Source organism: Rutidosis leptorrhynchoides, chromosome 11, assembly GCF_046630445.1.
Source record: "Rutidosis leptorrhynchoides isolate AG116_Rl617_1_P2 chromosome 11, CSIRO_AGI_Rlap_v1, whole genome shotgun sequence".
NCBI lineage: Eukaryota > Viridiplantae > Streptophyta > Magnoliopsida > Asterales > Asteraceae > Rutidosis > Rutidosis leptorrhynchoides.
In genome coordinates, this window is record NC_092343.1 from 125,125,201 (window position 1) to 125,150,290 (window position 25,090).

Consider the following 25,090-nt stretch of genomic DNA (forward strand, 5'->3'; position numbering starts at 1 on the left):
CATATCAATGAAAGGAAGGTTAACATTTATTTGTTTAAACATATCCAAGAATTTGGATTGCTCGGCTTCACGTCTTTCTTTTCTCATTTTACTTGGGTAAGGAAGTGGTGGATGGTATGGTTTAACATAAGGTTTAGCCTTAACTGTGTTATCTTCATTAACCTTTTCAACTACCGGTTCTTTTTCCTTATCTTGCTCAGGCTGTGGTGCCTGTGGAGTAGGAATAGAGTCATCAAAAATTACAGGCATTTCAGGTGGTTTAAGTGTAATACCACTTCTTGTGGTGTGATGACCCGGAAATTTCTGACCAAATTTAAACTTAATCTTTGTATGATTAACATTTCCGACACGATAAGCAAAGTTTGTAAAACTGAATCTCAAAATTTTTGAACTACTTTTATATATTTAAATACCCTTCGGTTGTTTTCGACGATTCGCGAACAATTATATGTAAATAGATACATATATACTATAACTTGAAAATGTAACGATGTATTAATTGTTTGATACCGTACATTAAACTTATTGGTTTAAATATCTATTTGAATATATATGATAAATTGAAATATTTATTATTAAAATTAATTATAAATAACTTCCAATGTGTATTTAAAAACTGATTTATGTATATTAAAAAGATATATACATATATATAATTTCAAGTTATTTAGTAAACGATAGTAACATTCATTTATTGATTCGATTGATATTTAGATAAGTTAACTAAAGCGTTTAAGATGAACCAGTAAAACACTAATTTGCTACAGTATTTTCAAATTGCTACAGTACCAAAAATGCTACATTGTCTTCGAAAATCGCTATTTGCTACAGTGAAATTGACTTTGCTACAGTGAATTGCTACAGTAAAGGGCGTTCGAAAAACTACACTTAGAGTGACATAGTTATCAATGATTAAGTTTATATTTTGATAAAGGTACGAGTCACGAAACGAAAATTACTAGTTTTCTCAGCGTACGAAAGGGCGTTCGAAAAACCGGAACCGGGACATAAGTCGAGTGACAACGTACGACTTATCGGAACAAAAATTACAAGTCAACTATGCATGTGAATTTAATATAATATATAATTAATTATATAAATTAAATATATTATATTTATAATTAAAAAAATATGTCGACAAACTAGAAGTTAAAAGATCATGAGCTGGAAATCCATCCCATGCGATCGCATGGGAAATGGTCTTGGAGGCCATGCAATCGCATGGCAGTCCTGGACAGGCCACACCTATAAAAGCTCGAGATATCTGCCTCTGTTTTGATTTAAAATTACTCTGTAAGTAATTATTTATTTATTTAATTATTATTATTATTATTATTATTATTATTATTATTATTATTATTATTATTATTATTATTATTGTTATTATTATTATTATTATTATTATTATTAAGATTAATATTATTATTAATCTTAATATTATTAGTAGTAATATTATTAATTAGTATTATACATAAAATACTACGACGAGGTCATGAGCGTATCACTTTCAAAATAGTTTTATGAGCGGGATAAAGCTAAGAAAATTATGGGTTATTGCCAAGGAGGTTATGGGTAATGTTCGAGGGTATATTTGTGAATCAAATCTAGTATTTATCATCTCCGTTACGTCTACGTACCTTCCTACAATATTAAATCACAATATTGATACGTAAGCATTTATATCTTATCTATTATATATTAATAGTGTATCCATGTCTAGTGCTCGAATATATATTTATACATACTTGTATACTAAATTTTGTCGTTAAACAGTTTATAATGAATCACGAATTAAATACATATATTACTGGTAAAAGGTATATGATATACATGTTTTCGGAAAGCTGGCGAAAAATCAATAACTTTTCATTTAGATATCGAATAAATTCGATGAACGGATTAAAAGATATGATCAACTGAATTATGGTTGACGTTAATTGAAATTGCTTTTGAATCTGCAATTAAGATTTAAGCAACTTGTTTACGAGATTGATAAATTGGATTTTTGAATATTACCAACCGAGTAAATGAATCCTTATATAAGGTACGTCTCGTTTTGTTAAACACCTGTCAAAATTGACTTTTTGAAACGACTTTGGATAACTTTTGTATGTCGATCTCGAGCATTAGGATTGTGATACACTATGACCTGACCTAGCTTGATAGACATTTATTGACCAACATATGTTCTCTAGGTTGAGATCTACGGTTATTTGGTAATCCGAGTTTCGATCACATTTTGGTAAACGACTTTATATGCTGCTAAGGTGAGTTTCATTTGCTCCCTTTTTAATTGCTTTTGCAATCTATATTTTTGGGCTGAGAATACATGCACTTTATTTTAAACACAATGGATACAAGTACATACTAAATTCTACACTGAGTTTGAACCGAAAATTCCTTAGCTTTGGTAACTGTTAACTGCTGGTTATAAGAACCGGTGGGCGCGAGTAGTAGTATATGGATCCATAGGGCTTGATATCCCCGTCCGAGCTAGAGCACTAGCCTTTTAACGGACGTATGCTATTTGAGAAGCGTACACGTTGGTTTGCGTATATTATTAAGATGATTATACAAAGGGACAATATATATATACGTTAAGTTTTGTTACCAGGGTGCTCAATTTCATAGAATATTTTGATAAACGTTTCTGGATTGAACAACTGAAATCTTGTGATCCACCTTTATATACAGATTATGCGCAACATTAAAACTATGAACTCACCAACCTTTGTGTTGACACTTTTAAGCATGTTTATTCTCAGGTTTCTAGAAGTCTTCCGCTGTTTGCTTATATGTGATACAAGCTATGTGCATGGAGTCATACATGCTTTATTCAAGAAAACTTTGCATTCACAAAATCATCACCGTGTATCTTATTTTGACTTCATTGTCAACGGATGTATTATGGTAAACTATTATTTATGGTGATTGTCTATATGTAGAAATCATCAAACATTGAAAACCTTAGAAATTGATATTCATTTATTGTGTACCTTTTGAAAAGAATGCAATGTTTACAAAACGTATCATATAGAGGTCAAATACCTCGCAATGAAATCAATGAATGACGTGTTCGTCCATATAGATTTGGAGCGATCGTCACATGTGATAATGGCTTTAGCTGTTTCATTTCGGGAGTTAGCATTTGTATCACTAGGTAGACTCCCCGGTTTTCTTTCACCTATCAACCTTTCTAGGTTGCTTACTTCTTGTTCCAGATTTTGAATAGAAGCTTGTTGATTTCTAAATGCTTGAGCATTTTGTTCATTAGTTTGTGTCTGAGATGTGAAAAACTGCGTTTGAGATTCAACTAGCTTTGACATCATATCTTCTAAATTTGGCTTTTTATCATCGGTTTGTGGTGGTTTAATTGGAAAAATAGGTCTTTGCTGATTGTAAGTATTATTAGATACTTGTTGATTGCTAGGACCTTGTTGGTTGTTGTATGGAACATTTCGGTTATAATTCTGATTTTGATTGTAATTTGGTCTTGGTGGTTGATAATTATTTTGATAATTATTTCCAGACCTTCGATTCAGGTATGAAACATTCTCTCTTTGTTCCATTATTTGTTCAATACTGAGACAATCTTTTGTCAAATGTGGTCCTCCACACTGCTCACAACTAATTCGTATTGCGTGAATATCCTTAGTCATCTTTTCCATTCGTCTCTCGAAAGCATCTAACTTTGCGAAAATGGAATCAAAGCCATGGCTAGAAACGGCTCTAGCCGCTTTAGATGATCTAACGATGTCTTTTTCTTTATGCCACTCATGTGAGTGGGAGGCTATGTTATCAATAATTTTGTAAGCTTCAGTTGCGGTTTTCTTCATAATAGAACCACCAGCTGCTATGTCGATGTCTTTTCGTGTAGTAATGTCGCATCCTTGGTAGAATATTTGTACTATTTGATAAGTGTCTAAACCATGTTGAGGACATCCTCTCAACAACTTTCCAAATCTTGTCCACGCTTCATATAAAGTTTCATTTGGATTTTGTGTGAACATAAAAATTTCTCCTTGAAGTCTCACGGCTTTAGATGCCGGAAAGAATCTTTTAAGAAATTTCTCAACTAAAACATCCCATGTATCAATCGCTCCTTCAGGTAACGATTCTAACCAATCTTTGGCTTCTTCCTTTAAAGTCCAGGAAAATAACATGAGATAGATCTGTTCATCTTCAACTTCTCTGATCTTGAATAGAGTACATATCCTATTAAAGGTACGAAGATGTTCGTTTGGATCTTCCTTCGGCGTACCACTAAATTGGCATTGATTAGTTACCATGTGTAAGATTTGTCCTTTGATTTCGTAATCTGGCGCATTAATGTCTGGTAGAGTAATTGCGTGACCTTGGCCAGTGCGTTTAGCTCTCATTCGATCTTCCATACTTAGAGGTTCCTGATTTTCCATGATTGAATTTGTTGAATCTGAATCACTCGAGGATTCTGATTTAATGGTTTCTTCCTCTACAATCTCTGGTTGAATGATTTGTGGTTTAGGAGGAATGATTAGTGGTTCAGGATCTCTGAATTGTGCTTGAATATTCTCCGGGTTCTCAATTGTGAGGTCGGGTTCAAAAAATGGATTATCGAAAATTTGAATCGGAGTACTTGGTCGACTTGATGACGATTCTAAAGAAAAATCAACGGCGACAATATTGGCTAGATGTCTTGATCGAGTTACAGGAGGTGAACGTATGAAAGGTGGTGAACGTTTTGCTCGGTGCATTCACTGAATATCCTATTAGTTATAAAAATAAAAATTATATAAGTTATCAAATTAATAGACTTTTCTGCTTTTGCCCACGTTTCGAATAGCCAAAAGATACAGCAGGGAGCCAGGATCCTTTAAGTCGGAAAATCCACAACTCAGCCACTAACAAATCCAACTATTACTACGAAGTAGAAAATTTTGAATGTCTATCAATTTAACCCCTTAAAATAATTTTTTTCGTCGAAATTTAAAGAAAATAAACAAAATTCTATGTCCTAAAAACTAGAGCATAGAAATGAGAAAGAAAAAGAGCGCGTCGAAAAATAAAAGGTCGAAAAATAATAATAAGAAAGTAAGGCGTTGAAACTTAAAAGTCTAAAAACTAAAAATTACGTCTAAAGGAATTAAAGCTTAAAAGGAATTCTATATCCAAAACGGCAATAACTTAATTAGGCACTAAAATCTATTTAAAACTAGAGCGATAAGTGACGTCGTAAAATTCTAAAGCGCCTAAGTCTTAATCTAAAGAAAAAGCACTTAAGGGATTTTACGGCAAAGCCTAAAAATCTAGAAATATAAAATGACTACGGCAAAAACTAATTACGAACGACAAAAATACAAATTACAAATAAAAATATTAAAATAAACAATTTATAAAAAGAGACAAAAAATGATAAAATTACTTATTTTTATAAAAATATTATTTTTATATTATTATTTTATAAAAGTATTAATTTTATATATTAATAAAACTAATTAACACTTAAATTACAAATTAATTAAAAACTAAACTAAATAATAAAATAATTAACCCTAATTAGGTTTAATAATAATAATAATTAATAATACTCCGTAATTAATGCTGTACGAGGATCAGGGCATGCGTGTCAGATCAAGCCATGCGGTCGCATGGGTTTATGCCTTCACTCTCATGCGATCGCATGGAGTGCAGGTTCAGATAAGATGCAGGCCGAAAAATTACAGGTTCGGTTTTTTTTTTTTACATGTTACTTTGAATTTTTTTACCAATTTAATATAAGTTATATTTATAAACTTATATTTTTAAGAACTAAAAAAATACTTTTATACTTTAAAAAAAATATTTTCTTTTTATTTAAACACTTAGATAGATAGAAATATATTTTTTTATATATTTTTGTATTTTTATGTTTAAAACTTCTTATATTTTTACAAAAATAGATTAAAAACTAAATATATTTTTTATAGCGTTTCGCTTTCGGCGTTGTTGAGTTCCCCGGCAGCAGCGCCAAAAATACTTGATATGTGCGAGGTGTAGTACGAAATAGATTATATTTTACTTTGAAATACTATTAAATACGATACAATTTTACACAAGTTATTTATTTATTTATTTATTTATTGAATGAGATATACCTAAACCTTGCTATAACACTTATAGGCAGTGTACTTAATCGTAGAGTAGTGTAGTTTTTAGAAAGTCTGGTTCGTTCCACGGGGAACTAGCTGAGTTTAACACTATATATATTTTAAACTATATTTGTATAACGTGTTGATTTTAGTTTATTACCAAGGGTTAATTGTCCTTTGTCATGGATTATTCGATACGTCCATCTGGTTTTTGTCCATAATAGTCCATCGGTCATAAATATAAAGTGCGAGTGCCCTCATCAAATTATCCTTATAGCCGAAGTCAAATATTCCAACTAATTGGGGATTTAAACTGTAACAAGGTCTTAATTCTTTGTTAATGATCACACCAGGATATCGACTGCGTGTAACCCAAGGTTTTAATACGTTGTTAACAATTACACCAAGTGTCCTTATATGTAATCCACCCCTGTTTTAATGAGTCCATTGACTATTAATCCATCCCCGTGTCCGGTCAAATGAACGATTATTAGTATTTATAAATATCCCGCCCATCGTGTCCGATCGAGTGTATGTGGTTATTTATAATTACTTCAAATTGTAAATCTCTATATTAAATTAACGAAATATCATTCAGTTAAACAAATATAAAGCCCATTAATAGCCCATAGTCCAATTTCCACAAGTGTCGGTCTTTTGTCCAAACCCCAATTATGGTCCAAAGCCCAATAACCTAGTCTTAATATTTAGTCCAACATCACGATTACTTCGGCTTAAATAAACATAATAATAACTTAGCTACGAGAGATTAATTTAAAAAGGTTGAACATAACTTATAATGATTATTAATCGCTTAGTGTTATACGGACAGAATTTCGACTTACAAACTTAAAACATTCGCCACTATAACCTTATTATTAACTTAAAATTAAAATTATAAATATAAATATATTGAGAGAGAGTAAGATATATGATATGGTGTATCCAAACTCGCAGAAAATGTTTCAATTTATAGGACTTGAGCAGCTACAGTGTTCCATGCGATCGCATGGTTTTTGTGCCTCCAGGCCATGCGATCGCATGGCTCCCTTTTACAGCTCATGTACTTTTGTTTTCTTATTCGTCGATGGTTTTTAATATAAATATAATATATAAATAATTTATAGAATTATTTATATATTATATTATATTCGTGTGCATAGTTGATTTGTAATTTTAGCTCCGTTGCGTCACGCGTTGATAGTTGGTTCATGTCCCGGTTCCGAATTTTCGAACGTCCTTGCGTACTATTTAATATCTTGTACTTTACGTTTTGCGGCTTGTACTCTTGTAATTTTGAGACGTTTCTTATCAATAAATTGAACCACTTGGATTGTACTTTGTACTTTTTAGCATTTTGGTCGTTTGCGTCTTCAAATCATCGAATCTGTCTTTTGTCTTCACCTTTTATTATTTAAACGAATATCACTTGTAAATAGAACAATTGCAACTAAAAGCTTGTCTTTCTTGAAGGATAATGCTCTGAAATATATGTTCGTTTTTAGCATTATCAGTGCACCAATCGATTAACAAAATGCCTCAAAAACTCCAAAGAATGCAACTCTTCTATATTTAGCTCTTCAAACTCGGACATTCTCAATATTATCAAAATAAACACCAAATCGTATCCGAACGGACTAAAATGTGATCTTTATCGCTAAGAAAAACATGTATAAAATATGCGATATCAAGTTCCAAAACAAGCTTGGCCCTAAAACGAAGCCAACCACACGAAAAATATTTAACCGTGTTAAAGAACATAATTAAAGATGCATACCTTGGATTAATTACACTTTGAGTAATATGACCTTTGGATCAGATAAATCATTTCTCATCATATCCATTTATAGGTTATCACAAGGTTCCACAATTCAGCTCCAGATCTGCCATGTCATCAATATATCAAGACAAGTCAATGGATAAATGACCTGCGGCATTTCCCAGTTTGCAAAAGTGGTTCCAAAAGTTAAATGGATCCATACTTAGATTAGGAATGATTTGTTAGTGTTTTCTTAGTATATAAACAACATCAAATGTAAATGTAACTCACTCATCTGTTTGAAATAACAGAATTCTCAATCACAATACATTCAAAACTTGCTTAATTTACTTGAAAACATGGTATCAGAGCTGAAGGAGTGATCAAACACCCTTGTTAGCTTCAACCATTTACCTTGAGTGGCTGCCATGTCTTCCGACGGTAGCCTAGCTCAATCAAACCCAATTAACAGCAACACAAGTGAAGATTTATCTAATCAATTAGCTAGTTTTTTTAAAAATAGCATGAATTTTCAACCAAAAATGTCCGATAGCTTAACAATCAGTTTAAGCTTGAGCAACTCTGTAGTAACCCGAACTTTTCCATGTTTATATATATATTAAATGAAATTGTTATTTACATGATTAAGTGTTTCTAACATGTTAACCAATCAAACTTGTTAAGACTTGATTAATTGAAATAGGTTTCATATAAACAATTGACCACCCAAGTTGACCGGTGATTCACGAACGTTAAAACTTGTAAAAACTATATGATGACATATATATGGTTATATATATAGTTAACATGATATTATGATAAGTAAACATATCATTAAGTATATTAATAATGAACTACATATGTAAAAACAAGACTACTAACTTAATGATTTTGAAACGAGACATATATGTAACGATTATCGTTGTAACGACATTTAATGTATATATATATATATATATATATATATATATATATATATATATATATATATATCATATTAAGAGATATTCGTACATCATAATATCATGATAATATAATAATTTAAAATCTCATTTGATATTATAAACATTGGGTTAACAACATTTAACGAGATCGTTAACCTAAAGGTTTCAAAACAACACTTACATGTAACGACTAACGATGACTTAACGACTCAGTTAAAATGTATATACATGTAGTGTTCTAATATGTATTCATAAACTTTTGAAAGACTTCAAGACACTTATCAAAATACTTCTACTTAACAAAAATGCTTACAATTACATTCTCGTTCAATTTCATCAACAATTCTACTCGTATGCACCCGTATTCGTACTCGTACAATACACAGCTTTTAGATGTATGTACTATTGGTATATATACTCCAATGATCAGCTCTTAGCAGCCCATGTGAGTCACCTAACACATGTAGGAACCATCATTTGGAAACTAGCATGAAATATCTCATAAAATTACAAAAATATGAGTAATCATTCATGACTTATTTACATGAAAACAAAATTACATATCCTTTATATCTAATCCATACACCAACGACCAAAAACACCTACAAACACTTTCATTCTTCAATTTTCTTCATCTAATTGATCTCTCTCAAGTTCTATCTTCAAGTTCTAAGTGTTCTTCATAAATTCTACAAGTTCTAGTTTCATAAAATCAAGAATACTTCCAAGTTTGCTAGCTTACTTCCAATCTTGTAGAGTGATCATCCAACCTCAAGAAATCTTTCTTATTTACAGTAATATATCTTTATAATATAAAGTAATACTCATATTCAAACTTTGATTCAATTTCTATAACTATAACAATCTTATTTCGAGTGAAAATCTTACTTGAACTTGTTTTCGTGTCATGATTCTGCTTCAAGAACTTTCAAGCCATCCAAGGATCCTTTGAAGCTAGATCCATTTTTCTCATTTCCAGTAGCTTTATCCAGAAAACTTGAGGTAGTAATGATGTTCATAACATCATTCGATTCATACATATAAAGCTATCTTATTCGAAGGTTTAAACTTGTAATCACTAGAACATAGTTTAGTTAATTCTAAACTTGTTCGCAAACAAAAGTTAATCCTTCTAACTTGACTTTTAAAATCAACTAAACACATGTTCTATATCTATATGATATGCTAACTTAATGATTTAAAACCCGGAAACACGAAATACACCGTAAAACCGGATTTACGCCGTCGTAGTAACACCGCGGGCTGTTTTGGGTTAGTTAATTAAAAACTATGATAAACTTTGATTTAAAATTTTTTCTTCTGGGAAAATGATTTTTCTTATGAACATGAAACTATATCCAAAAATCATGGTTAAACTCAAAGTGGAAGTATGTTTTCTAAAATGGTCATCTAGACGTCGTTCTTTCGACTGAAATGACTACCTTTACAAAAACGACTTGTAACTTATATTTCCGACGATAAACCTATACTTTTTCTGTTTAGATTCATAAAATAGAGTTCAATATGAAACCATAGCAATTTGATTCACTCAAAACGGAATTAAAATGAAGAAGTTATGGGTAAAACAAGATTGGATAATTTTTCTTGTTGTAGCAACGTGAAAATTGGTAACAAATCTATATTAATCATATCATAGCTAACTTATATTGTATTATACATGTATTATAATATATTATGTAATCTTGGGATACCATAGATACGTATGCAAATGTTTTGACATATCATATCGACCCATGTGTATATATTATTTGGAACAACCATAGACACTCTATATGCAGTAATGTGGGAGTCAGCTATACAGGGTTGAGGTTGATTTAAAAAATATATATACTTTGAGTTGTGATCTAGCCTGAGACGTGTATACACTGGGTCGTGGATTGATTCAAGATAATATATATCAATTTTTTTCTGTACATCTAACGTTGGACAACTAGTTGTAGGTTACTAACGAGGACAGCTGACTTAATAAATTTAAAAATATGTGAAAGTGAGTTATAGTCCCACTTTTAAAATCTAATATTTTTGGGATGAGAATACATGCAGGTTTTATAAATGATTTACAAAATAGACAAAAGTACGTGAAACTACATTCTATGGTTGAATTATCGAAATCGAATATGCCCCTTTTTATTAAGTCTGGTAATCTAAGAATTAGGGAATAGACAACCTAATTGACGCGAATCCTAAAGATAGATCTATTGGGCCTAACAAACCCCATCATGGATGAACCGGATGCTTTAGTACTTCGAAATTTATATCATGTCCGAAGGAGGATCCCGGAATGATGGGGATATTCTTATATATGCATCTTGTTAATGTCGGTTACCAGGTGTTCACCATATGAATGATTTTTATCTCTATGTATGGGATGCATATTGAAATATGAAATCTTGTGGTCTATTGTTACGATTTGATATATATAGGTTAAACCTATAACTCACCAACATTTTTTGTTGACGTTTTAATCATGTTTATTCTCAGGTGATTATTAAGAGCTTCCGCTGTCACATACTTAAATAAGGACAAGATTTGGAGTCCATGCTTGTATGATATTGTGTAAAAACTGCATTCAAGAAACTTATTTCGTTGTAACATATTTGTATTGTAAACTATTATGTAATAGTCGTGTGTAAACAGGATATTTTAGATTATCATTATTTGATAATCTACGTAAAGCTTTTTAAACCTTTATTGATGAAATAAAGGTTATGGTTTGTTTTAAAATGAATGCAGTCTTTGAAAAACGTCTCATATAGAGGTCAAAACCTCGCAACGAAATCAATTAATCATACGTTTTTAATCAATAAGAACGGGACATTTCATCATCATAGGTTTGTCATAAATAATGATTTCAGTAATAGTGTTAGACCACAAGATTTGTTTTCATAAGTAGATCTCGCAAAATCCAAAAGTTGATCTCCCGCAGGATCAAAAAGTTATGCCAGTGCGTGATATTTAGACTAAACGTTGTTTGCCCCGTGACAAGTTGTTCTGTCCTTGTCGTTTTAATTTCATTATCCAGTAATACAAAGACGTAGTCAAATGTATCAGGGACGTTACTCCCGATAGGCCTATCCCCAATAATTAAGAATGCCGCTGAAATGTCCCGTTCTTATTGATTAAAAACGTTCCATATTAATTGATTTCGTTGCGAGGTTTTGACCTCTATATGAGACGTTTTTCAAAGACTGCATTCATTTTTAAAACAAACCATAACCTTTATTTCATAAATAAAGGTTTAAAAAGCTTTACGTAGATTATCAAATAATGATAATCTAAAATATCCTGTTTACACACGACCATTACATAATGGTTTACAATACAAATATGTTACATCGAAATCAGTTTCTTGAATGCAGTTTTTACACAATATCATACAAACATGGACTCCAAATCTTGTCCTTATTTTAGTATGCAACAGCGGAAGCTCTTAGTATTCACCTGAGAATAAACATGCTTTAAACGTCAACAAAAATGTTGGTGAGTTATAGGTTTAACCTATATATATCAAATCGTAACAATAGACCACAAGATTTCATATTTCAATACACATCCCATACATAGAGATAAAAATCATTCATATGGTGAACACCTGGTAATCGACATTAACAAGATGCATATATAAGAATATCCCCATCATTCCGGGACACCCTTCGGATATGATATAAATTTCGAAGTACTAAAGCATCCGGTACTTTGGATGGGGTTTGTTAGGCCCAATAGATCTATCTTTAGGATTCGCGTTAATTAGGGTGTCTGTTCCCTAATTCTTAGATTACCAGACTTAATAAAAAGGGGCATATTCGATTTCGATAATTCAACCATAGAATGTAGTTTCACGTACTTGTGTCTATTTTGTAAATCATTTATAAAACCTGCATGTATTCTCATCCCAAAAATATTAGATTTTAAAAGTGGGACTATAACTCACTTTCACATATTTTTACTTCGTCGAGAAGTAAGACTTGGCCACTGTTTGATTCACGAACCTATAACAATATATACATATATATCAAAGTATGTTCAAAATATATTTACAACACTTTTAATATATTTTGATGTTTTAAGTTTATTAAGTCAGCTGTCCTCGTTAGTAACCTACAACTAGTTGTCCACAATTAGATGTACAAAAATAAATCGATAAATATTATCTTGAATCAATCCACGACCCAGTGTATACGTATCTCAGTATTGATCACAACTCAAACTATATATATTTTGGAATCAACCTCAACCCTGTATAGCTAACTCCAACATTCACATATAGAGTGTCTATGGTTGTTCTGAAATATATATAGATGTGTCGACATGATAGGTCGAAACATTGTATACGTGTCTATGGTATCTCAAGATTACATAATATACAATACAAGTTGATTAAGTTATGGTTGGAATAGATTTGTTACCAATTTTCACGTAGCTAAAATGAGAAAAATTATCCAATCTTGTTTTACCCATAACTTCTTCATTTTAAATCCGTTTTGAGTGAATCAAATTGCTATAGTTTCATATTGAACTCTATTTTATGAATCTAAACAGAAAAAGTATAGGTTTATAGTCGGAAAAATAAGTTACAAGTCGTTTTTGTAAAAGTAGTCATTTCAGTCGAAAGAACGACGTCTAGATGACCATTTTAGAAAACATACTTCCACTTTGAGTTTAACCATAATTTTTGGATATAGTTTCATGTTCATAATAAAAATCATTTTCTCAGAATAACAACTTTTAAATCAAAGTTTATCATAGTTTTTAATTAACTAACCCAAAACAGCCCGCGGTGTTACTACGACGGCGTAAATCCGGTTTTACGGTGTTTTTCGTGTTTCCAGGTTTTAAATCATTAAGTTAGCATATCATATAGATATATAACATGTGTTTAGTTGATTTTAAAAGTCAAGTTAGAAGGATTAACTTTTGTTTGCGAACAAGTTTAGAATTAACTAAACTATGTTCTAGTGATTACAAGTTTAAACCTTCCAATAAGATAGCTTTATATGTATGAATCGAATGATGTTATGAACATCATTACTACCTTAAGTTCCTTGGATAAACCTACTGGAAAAGAGAAAAATGAATCTAGCTTCAATGGATCCTTGGATGGCTCGAAGTTCTTGAAGCAGAATCATGACACGAAAACAAGTTCAAGTAAGATCATCACTTGAAATAAGATTGTTATAGTTATAGAAATTGAACCAAAGTTTGAATATGATTAATACCTTGTATTAGAATGATAACCTACTGTAAGAAACAAAGATTTCTTGAGGTTGGATGATCACCTTACAAGATTGGAAGTGAGCTAGCAAACTTGAAAGTATTCTTGATTTTATGTAACTAGAACTTGTAGAATTTATGAAGAACACTTAGAACTTGAAGATAGAACTTGAGAGAGATCAATTAGATGAAGAAAATTGAAGAATGAAAGTGTTTGTAGGTGTTTTTGGTCGTTGGTGTATGGATTAGATATAAAGGATATGTAATTTTGTTTTCATGTAAATAAGTCATGAATGATTACTCATATTTTTGTAATTTTATGAGATATTTCATGCTAGTTGCCAAATGATGGTTCCCACATGTGTTAGGTGACTCACATGGGCTGCTAAGAGCTGATAATTGGAGTGTATATACCAATAGTACATACATCTAAAAGCTGTGTATTGTACGAGTACGAATACGGGTGCATACGAGTAGAATTGTTGATGAAACTGAACGAGGATGTAATTGTAAGCATTTTTGTTAAGTAGAAGTATTTTGATAAGTGTATTGAAGTCTTTCAAAAGTGTATAAATACATATTAAAACACTACATGTATATACATTTTAACTGAGTCGTTAAGTCATCGTTAGTCGTTACATGTAAGTGTTGTTTTGAAACCTTTAGGTTAACGATCTTGTTAAATGTTGTTAACCCAATGTTTATAATATCAAATGAGATTTTAAATTATTATATTATCATGATATTATCATGTATGAATATCTCTTAATATGATATATATACATTAAATGTCTTTACAACGATAATCGTTACATATAAGTCTCGTTTAAAAATCATTAAGTTAGTAGTCTTGTTTTTACATATGTAGTTCATTGTTAATATACTTAATGATATGTTTACTTATCATAGTATTATGTTAACTATATATATATATATCCATATATATGTCATCATATAGTTTTTACAAGTTTTAACGTTCGTGAATCACCGGTCAACTTGGGTGGTCAATTGTCTATATGAAACATATTTCAATTAATCAAGTCTTATCAAGTTTGATTGCTTAACATGTTGGAAACATTTAATCATGTAAATATCAATCTCAATTAATATATATAAACATGGAAAAGTTCGGGTCACTACAGTACCTACCCGTTAAATAAATTTCGTCCCGAAATTTTAAGCTGTTGAAGGTGTTGACGAATCTTCTGGAAATAGATGCGGGTATTTCTTCTTCATCTGATCTTCACGCTCCCAGGAGAACTCGGGTCCTCTACGAGCATTCCATCGAACCTTAACAATTGGTATCTTGTTTTGCTTAAGTCTTTTAAGCTCACGATCCATTATTTCGACGGGTTCTTCGATGAATTGGAGTTTTTCGTTGATTTGGATTTCATCTACCGGAATAGTGAGATCTTCTTTAGCAAAATATTTCTTCAAATTCGAGACGTGGAAAGTGTTATGTACAGCCGCGAGTTGTTGAGGTAACTCAAGTCGGTAAGCTACTGGTCCGACACGATCAATAATCTTGTTAAAATACATATTAAAACACTACATGTATATACATTTTAACTGAGTCGTTAAGTCATCGTTAGTCGTTAGATGTAAGTGTTGTTTTGAAACCTTTAGGTTAACGATCTTGTTAAATGTTGTTAACCCAATGTTTATAATATCAAATGAGATTTTAAATTATTATATTATCATGATATTATCATGTATGAATATCTCTTAATATGATATATATACATTAAATGTCTTTACAACGATAATCGTTACATATATGTCTCGTTTAAAAATCATTAAGTTAGTAGTCTTGTTTTTACATATGTAGTTCATTGTTAATATACTTAATGATATGTTTACTTATCATAGTATTATGTTAACTATATATATATCCATATATATGTCATCATATAGTTTTTACAAGTTTTAACGTTCGTGAATCACCGGTTAACTTGGGTGGTCAATTGTCTATATGAAACATATTTCAATTAATCAAGTCTTAACAAGTTTGATTGCTTAACATGTTGGAAACATTTAATCATGTAAATATCAATCTCAATTAATATATATAAACATGGAAAAGTTCGGGTCACTACAGTACCTACCCGTTAAATAAATTTCATCCCGAAATTTTAAGCTGTTGAAGGTGTTGACGAATCTTCTGGAAATAGATGCGGGTATTTCTTCTTCATCTGATCTTCACGCTCCTAGGTGAACTCGGGTCCTCTACGAGCATTCCATCGAACCTTAACAATTGGTATCTTGTTTTGCTTAAGTCTTTTAACCTCACGATCCATTATTTCGACGGGTTCTTCGATGAATTGGAGTTTTTCGTTGATTTGGATTTCATCTACCGGAATAGTGAGATCTTCTTTAGCAAAACATTTCTTCAAATTCGAGACGTGGAAAGTGTTATGTACAGCCACGAGTTGTTGAGGTAACTCAAGTCGGTAAGCTACTGGTCCGACACGATCAATAATCTTGAATGGTCCAATATACCTTGGATTTAATTTCCCTCGTTTACCAAATCGAACAACGCCTTTCCAAGGTGCAACTTTAAGCATGACCATCTCTCCAATTTCAAATTCTATATCTTTTCTTTTAATGTCAGCGTAGCTCTTTTGTCGACTTTGGGCAGTTTTTAACCGTTGTTGAATTTGGATGATCTTCTCGGTAGTTTCTTGTATAATCTCCGGACCCGTAATCTGTCTATCCCCCACTTCACTCCAACAAATCGGAGACCTGCACTTTCTACCATAAAGTGCTTCAAACGGCGCCATCTCAATGCTTGAATGGTAGCTGTTGTTGTAGGAAAATTCTGCTAACGGTAGATGTCGATCCCAACTGTTTCCGAAATCAATAACACATGCTCGTAGCATGTCTTCAAGCGTTTGTATCGTCCTTTCGCTCTGCCCATCAGTTTGTGGATGATAGTCAGTACTCATGTCTAGACGAGTTCCTAATGCTTGCTGTAGTGTCTGCCAGAATCTTGAAATAAATCTGCCATCCCTATCAGAGATAATAGAGATTGGTATTCCATGTCTGGAGACGACTTCCTTCAAATACAGTCGTGCTAACTTCTCCATCTTGTCATCTTCTCTTATTGGCAGGAAGTGTGCTGATTTGGTGAGACGATCAACTATTACCCAAATAGTATCAAAACCACTTGCAGTCCTTGGCAATTTAGTGATGAAATCCATGGTAATGTTTTCCCATTTCCATTCCGGGATTTTGGGTTGTTGAAGTAGACCTGATGGTTTCTGATGCTCAGCTTTGACCTTAGAACACGTCAAACATTCTCCTACGTATTTAGCAACATCGGCTTTCATACCCGGCCACCAAAAATATTTCTTGAGATCCTTGTACATCTTCCCCGTTCCAGGATGTATTGAGTATCTGGTTTTATGAGCTTCTCTAAGTACCATTTCTCTCATATCTCCAAATTTTGGTACCCAAATCCTTTCAGCCCTATACCGGGTTCCGTCTTCCCGAATATTAAGATGCTTCTCCGATCCTTTGGGTATTTCATCCTTTAAATTTCCCTCTTTTAAAACTCCTTGTTGCGCCTCCTTTATTTGAGTAGTAAGGTTATTATGAATCATTATATTCTTAGATTTTACTCGAATGGGTTCTCTGTCCTTCCTGCTCAAGGCATCGGCTACCACATTTGCCTTCCCCGGATGGTAACGAATCTCAAAGTGGTAATCATTCAACAATTCAATCCACCTACGCTGCCTCATATTCAGTTGTTTCTGATTAAATATGTGTTGAAGACTTTTGTGGTCGGTATATATAATACTTTTGACCCCATATAAGTAGTGCCTCCAAGTCTTTAATGCAAAAACAACCGCGCCTAATTCCAAATCATGCGTCGTATAATTTTGTTCGTGAATCTTCAATTGTCTAGACGCATAAGCAATTACCTTCGTTCGTTGCATTAATACACAACCGAGATCTTGCTTTGATGCATCACAATAAATCACAAAATCATCATTCCCTTCAGGCAATGACAATATAGGTGCCGTAGTTAGCTTTTTCTTCAATAACTTAAACGCTTTCTCTTGTTCATCATTCCATTCAAATTTCTTCCCTTTATGCGTTAATGCAGTCAAGGGTTTTGCTATTCTGGAAAAGTCTTGGATGAACCTTCTGTAGTAACCAGCTAGTCCTAAAAATTGACGTATATGCTTCGGAGTTTTTGGGGTTTCCCACTTTTCAACGGTTTCGATATTTGCCGGATCCACCTTAATACCTTCTTTGTTCACTATGTGACCGAGAAATTGAACTTCTTCCAACCAAAATGCACACTTTGAAAACTTAGCGTACAATTCTTCCTTCCTCAATACTTCTAACACCTTTCTCAAATGTTCACCGTGTTCTTGGTCATTCTTTGAGTAAATAAGTATGTCATCAATGAAAACAATGACAAACTTGTCAATGTATGGTCCACACACTCGGTTCATAAGGTCCATGAACATAGCTGGTGCATTAGTTAAACCAAACGGCATGACCATAAACTCGTAATGACCGTAACGTGTTCTAAAAGCAGTCTTTGGAATATCATCTTCTTTCACCCGCATTTGATGATACCCGGAACGTAAGTCAATCTTTGAATAAATAGACGAGCCTTGTAGTTGATCAAATAAGTCTTCGATTCTCGGTAGTAGGTAGCGGTTCTTGATGGTAAGTTTGTTCAACTCTCGGTAGTCGATACACAACCTGAATGTACCATCTTTCTTCTTGACAAACAAAACAGGAGCTCCCCACGGTGATGTGCTTGGTCGAATGAAACCACGCTCTAAAAGTTCTTGTAATTGGCTTTGCAGTTCTTTCATCTCACTAAGGTGCGAGTCTGTAAGGAGCACGAGCTATTGGTGCAGCTCCTGGTACAAGATCTATTTGAAATTCAACGGATCGATGTGGGGGTAATCCCGGTAATTCTTTCGAAAATACATCGGGAAATTCTTTTGCAATGGGAACATCATTGATGCTCTTTTCTTCAGTTTGTACTTTCTCGACGTGTGCTAGAACAACATAGCAACCTTTTCTTATTAGTTTTTGTGCCTTCAAATTACTAATAAGATGTAGCTTCGTGTTGCCCTTTTCTCCGTACACCATTAAGGGTTTTCCTTTTTCTCGTATAATGCGAATTGCATTTTTGTAACAAACGATCTCTGCTTTCACTTCTTTCAACCAGTCCATACCGATTATCACATCAAAACTCCCTAACTCTACTGGTATCAAATCAATCTTAAATGTTTCGCTAACCAGTTTAATTTCTCGATTCCGACATATATTATCTGCTGAAATTAATTTACCATTTGCTAATTCGAGTAAAAATTTACTATCCAAAGGCGTCAATGGACAACTTAATTTAGCACAAAAATCTCTACTCATATAGCTTCTATCCGCACCCGAATCAAATAAAACGTAAGCAGATTTATTGTCAATAAGAAACGTACCCGTAACAAGCTTCGGGTCTTCCTGTGCCTCTGCCGCATTAATATTGAAAACTCTTCCGCGGCCTTGTCCATTTGTGTTCTCCTGGTTCGGGCAATTTCTAATAATGTGGCCCGGTTTTCCACATTTATAACATACTACATTGGCATAAGTTGCTCCGACACTACTTGCTCCGCCATTACTCGTTCCGACACCATTTGTTCCTTTCGTTCTATTAACCCCTGGTCCGTAGACCTCACACTTCGCCGCGCTATGACCATTTCTTTTACACTTGTTGCAAAATTTGGTGCAGAACCCCGAGTGATACTTTTCACACCTTTGGCATAGCTGTTTCTGATTGTTGTTGTTGCGGTTATTATTGTTGTTGGGATGATTGTTGTAGTTGCTGTTGTTGTTGTTGTTGTTGTTGTTGTTGTTGTTGTTGGGCCGTTTGTTGTAGTTGTGATTGATGTTGTGATTGTTGGGATAATTGTTGCGATAATTGTTGTAATTGCTGTTGTTGTTGTATTGGTGATTCTTATCACCGTTTTCCTCCCACTTTCTTTTGACTTGCTTCACATTGGCCTCTTCAGCAGTCTGTTCTTTAATTCTTTCTTCAATCTGGTTCACTAGTTTGTGAGCCATTCTACATGCCTGTTGTATGGAGGCGGGCTCGTGTGAACTTATATCTTCTTGGATTCTTTCCGGTAATCCTTTCACAAACGCGTCGATCTTCTCTTCCCCATCTTCGAATGCTCCCGGACACAATAGGCACAATTCTGTGAATCGTCTTTCGTACGTGGTAATATCAAATCCTTGGGTTCGTAACCCTCTAAGTTCTGTCTTGAGCTTATTGACCTCGGTTCTGGGACGGTACTTCTCGTTCATCAAGTGCTTGAATGCTGACCACGGTAGTGCGTACGCATCATCTTGTCCCACTTGCTCTAGATAGGTATTCCACCATGTTAACGCAGAACCTGTGAAGGTATGCGTAGCGTACTTCACTTTGTCCTCTTCAGTACACTTACTTATGGCAAACACCGATTCGACCTTCTCGGTCCACCGTTTCAATCCGATCGGTCCTTCGGTTCCATCAAATTCCAAAGGTTTGCAGGCAGTGAATTCTTTGTAGGTGCATCCTACACGATTTCCTGTACTGCTAGATCCAAGGTTATTGTTGGTATGTAGCACAGCCTGTACTGCGGCTATGTTTGAAGCTAGAAAAGTACGGAATTCCTCTTCATTCATATTCACGGTGTGTCAAGTAGTCGGTGCCATTTCCTTCAAAATAGTCAAATGGAACAAGTTAATCATACAGAATATTAAGAGTAGTTAATAGTATTTCGTAGCATAATATGAACTCATTTATAAAAGCTTTTTCTTCATATTAGCGTTTTATAAATTTAAATTCGGGTAGTACCTACCCGTTAAGTTCATACTTAGTAGCTAATATACAATTCAACTACTACAATTCTATATGAAAAACTGATTATAATAATAATTCGCGTTCAAACTTTTACACAATATTTTACAAACTTACAATACCACTTATTTTACATATAGCATGAAATATAGCACACAATAAATTTGATACAAGATGGTTGTGAAGATAATTCTAGCTAGTACACAAGTCATTCAGTAAAGGCAATAAAGACACGTAATTCATACGTCCAGAAACAAGTCATGCATTCTGGTTTTACTAGGATTACTTCCCATCCTTGGTCTTGTGGAACATAACCGTTATGGCCGTTGATAAGACAGCGTGTTGTAACGTCGTCAAAGGGACGAGGGTTACGTAATGTCCAACAGTCCCGTAACAATCTAAAAACCTCATTTCTTACCCCAGTTACCGACTCCGTCACTTGTGGGAACGTTTTGTTTAATAGTTGTAGCCCGATGTTCTTGTTCTCACTTTGGTGAGAAGCGAACATTACTAATCCGTAAGCATAACATGCTTCTTTATGTTGCATGTTAGCCGCTTTTTCTAAATCACGAAGTCCAATATTCGGATATATTGAGTCAAAATAATTTCTTAACCCATTGCGTTAAATAGCATTTGGGTTCCCCGCAATATATGCGTCAAAGTAAACACATCGTAACTTATGGATTTCCCAATGTGATATCCCCCATCTTTCGAACGAAAGCCTTTTATAAACCAAGGCATTCTTGGAACGTTCATCGAATGTCTTACAAACTGATCTCGCCTTAAATAGTTGTGCCGAAGAATTCTGACTGACTCTAGACAAGATTTCATCAATCATGTCTCCGGGTAGGTCTCTTAAAATATTGGGTTGTCTATCCATTTTGTGTTTTTATACTGTAAAATAGACAAGAGTTAGATTCATAAAAAAAATATTTATTAATACAAGCAATTTTTACATATATCATAAAGCATAAGCACACTATATTACATATATTACACCACACGAATACAACTATCTTATTCCGACTCGCTTGTTTCTTCTTCTTCGGTTTTGGTTCGTTTTGCCAAGTTTCTAGGGATATATGATGTTCCCCTAATACGAGCCGTCGTTTTCCACATTGGTTTAGAAAAACCTGGTGGTTTAGAGGTTACCAGGTCATTGTTACAACTTAAGGACTTCGGGGGTTGATGATACATATAAAGTTCATCGGGGTTGGAATTAGATTTCTCTATTTTTATGCCCTTTCCCTTATTATTTTCTTTTGCCTTTTTAAATTCAGTTGGGGTAATTTATATAACATCATCGGAATTCTCGTCAGAATCCAATTCATCGGAGAATTGGTAATCCTCCCAATATTTTGCTTCCTTGGCGGAAACACCATTGACCATAATTAACCTTGGTCGGTTGGTTGAGGATTTTCTTTTACTTAACCGTTTTATTATTTCCCCCACCGGTTCTATTTCTTCATCCGGTTCCGATTCTTCTTCCGGTTCCGATTCTTCTTCCGGTTCCGACTCTTCTTCCTGTTCCTCTTCGGGAACTTGTGAATCAGTCCACGAATCATTCCAATTTACATTTGACTCTTCATTATTATTAGTGAGTCAATGGGACTTGTTCTAGAGGTAGACATCTATCACATAATATCAAACGCGTTAAGAGATTAATATATCACATAATATTCACATGTTAAAAATATATAGTTTCCCACAAAATTTGTTAAGCAATCATTTTTCAAGTAAACACGGTCGAAGTCCAGACTCACTAATGCATCCTAACAAACTCGATAAGACACACTAATGCAAAATTCTGGTTCTCTAAGACCAACGCTCGGATACCAACTGAAATGTCCCGTTCTTATTTATTAAAAACGTTCCATATTAATTGATTTCGTTTCGAGGTTTTGACCTCTATATGAGACGTTTTTCAAAAACTGCATTCATTTTTAAAACAAACCATAACCTTTATTTCATAAATAAAGGTTTAAAAAGCTTTACGTAGATTATCATATAATGATAATCTAAAATATCCTGTTTACACACGACCATTACATAATGGTTTACAATACAAATATGTTACATCGAAATCAGTTTCTTGAATGCAGTTTTTACACAATATCATACAAACATGGACTCCAAATCTTGTCCTTATTTTAGTATGCAACAGCGGAAGCTCTTAGTATCCACCTGAGAATAAACATGTTTTAAACGTCAACAAAAATGTTGGTGAGTTATAGGTTTAACCTATATATATCAAATCGTAACAATAGACCACAAGATTTCATATTTCAATACACATCCCATACATAGAGATAAAAATCATTCATATGGTGAACACCTGGTAACCGACATTAACAAGATGCATATATAAGAATATCCCCATCATTCCGGGACACCCTTCGGATATGATATAAATTTCGAAGTACTAAAGCATCCGGTACTTTGGATGGGGTTTGTTAGGCCCAATAGATCTATCTTTAGGATTCGCGTCAATTAGGGTGTCTGTTCCCTAATTCTTAGATTACCAGACTTAATAAAAAGGGGCATATTCGATTTCGATAATTCAACCATAGAATGTAGTTTCACGTACTTGTGTCTATTTTGTAAATCATTTATAAAACCTGCATGTATTCTCATCCCAAAAATATTAGATTTTAAAAGTGGGACTATAACTCACTTTCACAGATTTTTACTTCGTCGGGAAGTAAGACTTGGCCACTGGTTGATTCACGAACCTATAACAATATATACATATATATCAAAGTATGTTCAAAATATAATTACAACACTTTTAATATATTTTGATGTTTTAAGTTTATTAAGTCAGCTGTCCTCGTTAGTAACCTACAACTAGTTGTCCACAATTAGATGTACAGAAATAAATCGATAAATATTATCTTGAATCAATCCACGACCCAGTGTATACGTATCTCAGTATTGATCACAACTCAAACTATATATATTTTGGAATCAACCTCAACCCTGTATAGCTAACTCCAACATTCATATATAGAGTGTCTATGGTTGTTCCGAAATATATATAGATGTGTCGACATGATAGGTCGAAACATTGTATACGTGTCTATGGTATCTCAAGATTACATAATATACAATACAAGTTGATTAAGTTATGGTTGGACTAGATTTGTTACCAATTTTCACGTAGCTAAAATGAGAAAAATTATCCAATCTTGTTTTACCCATAACTTCTTCATTTTAAATCCGTTTTGAGTGAATCAAATTGCTATGGTTTCATATTGAACTCTATTTTATGAATCTAAACAGAAAAAGTATAGGTTTATAGTCAGAAAAATAAGTTACAAGTCATTTTTGTAAAGGTAGTCATTTCAGTCGAAAGAACGACGTCTAGATGACCATTTTAGAAAACATACTTCCACTTTGAGTTTAACCATAATTTTTGGATATAGTTTCATGTTCATAATAAAAATCATTTTCTCAGAATAACAACTTTTAAATCAAAGTTTATCATAGTTTTTAATTAACTAACCCAAAACAGCCCGCGGTGTTACTACGACGGCGTAAATCTGGTTTTACGGTGTTTTTCCTGTTTCCAGGTTTTAAATCATTAAGTTAGCATATCATATAGATATATAACATGTGTTTAGTTGATTTTAAAAGTCAAGTTAGAAGGATTAACTTTTGTTTGCGAACAAGTTTAGAATTAACTAAACTATGTTCTAGTGATTACAAGTTTAAACCTTCGAATAAGATAGCTTTATATGTATGAATTGAATGATGTTATGAACATCATTACTACCTTAAGTTCCTTGGATAAACCTACTGGAAAATAGAAAAATGAATCTAGCTTCAACGGATCCTTGGATGGCTCGAAGTTCTTGAAGCAGAATCATGACACGAAAACAAGTTCAAGTAAGATCATCACTTGAAATAAGATTGTTATAGTTATAGAAATTGAACCAAAGTTTGAATATGATTATTACCTTGTATTAGAATGATAACCTACTGTAAGAAACAAATATTTCTTGAGGTTGGATGATCACCTTACAAGATTGGAAGTGAGCTAGCAAACTTGAAAGTATTCTTGATTTTATGTAACTAGAACTTGTAGAATTTATGAAGAACACTTAGAACTTGAAGATAGAACTTGAGAGAGATCAATTAGATGAAGAAAATTGAAGAATGAAAGTGTTTGTAGGTGTTTTTGGTC

At 33.1% G+C, this 25,090-nt stretch overlaps 1 non-coding gene across 1 annotated transcript; it reads left to right on the plus strand.

Moving 5' to 3' along the window:
- Window positions 1–3,924: 3,924 nt before the first annotated feature.
- LOC139878913 (small nucleolar RNA R71) lies at window positions 3,925–4,031 on the plus strand. The gene has a single exon (XR_011769775.1). It is a non-coding gene; the product is annotated as a small nucleolar RNA R71 (small nucleolar RNA).
- The last annotated feature ends 21,059 nt before the right edge of the window (window positions 4,032–25,090 follow it).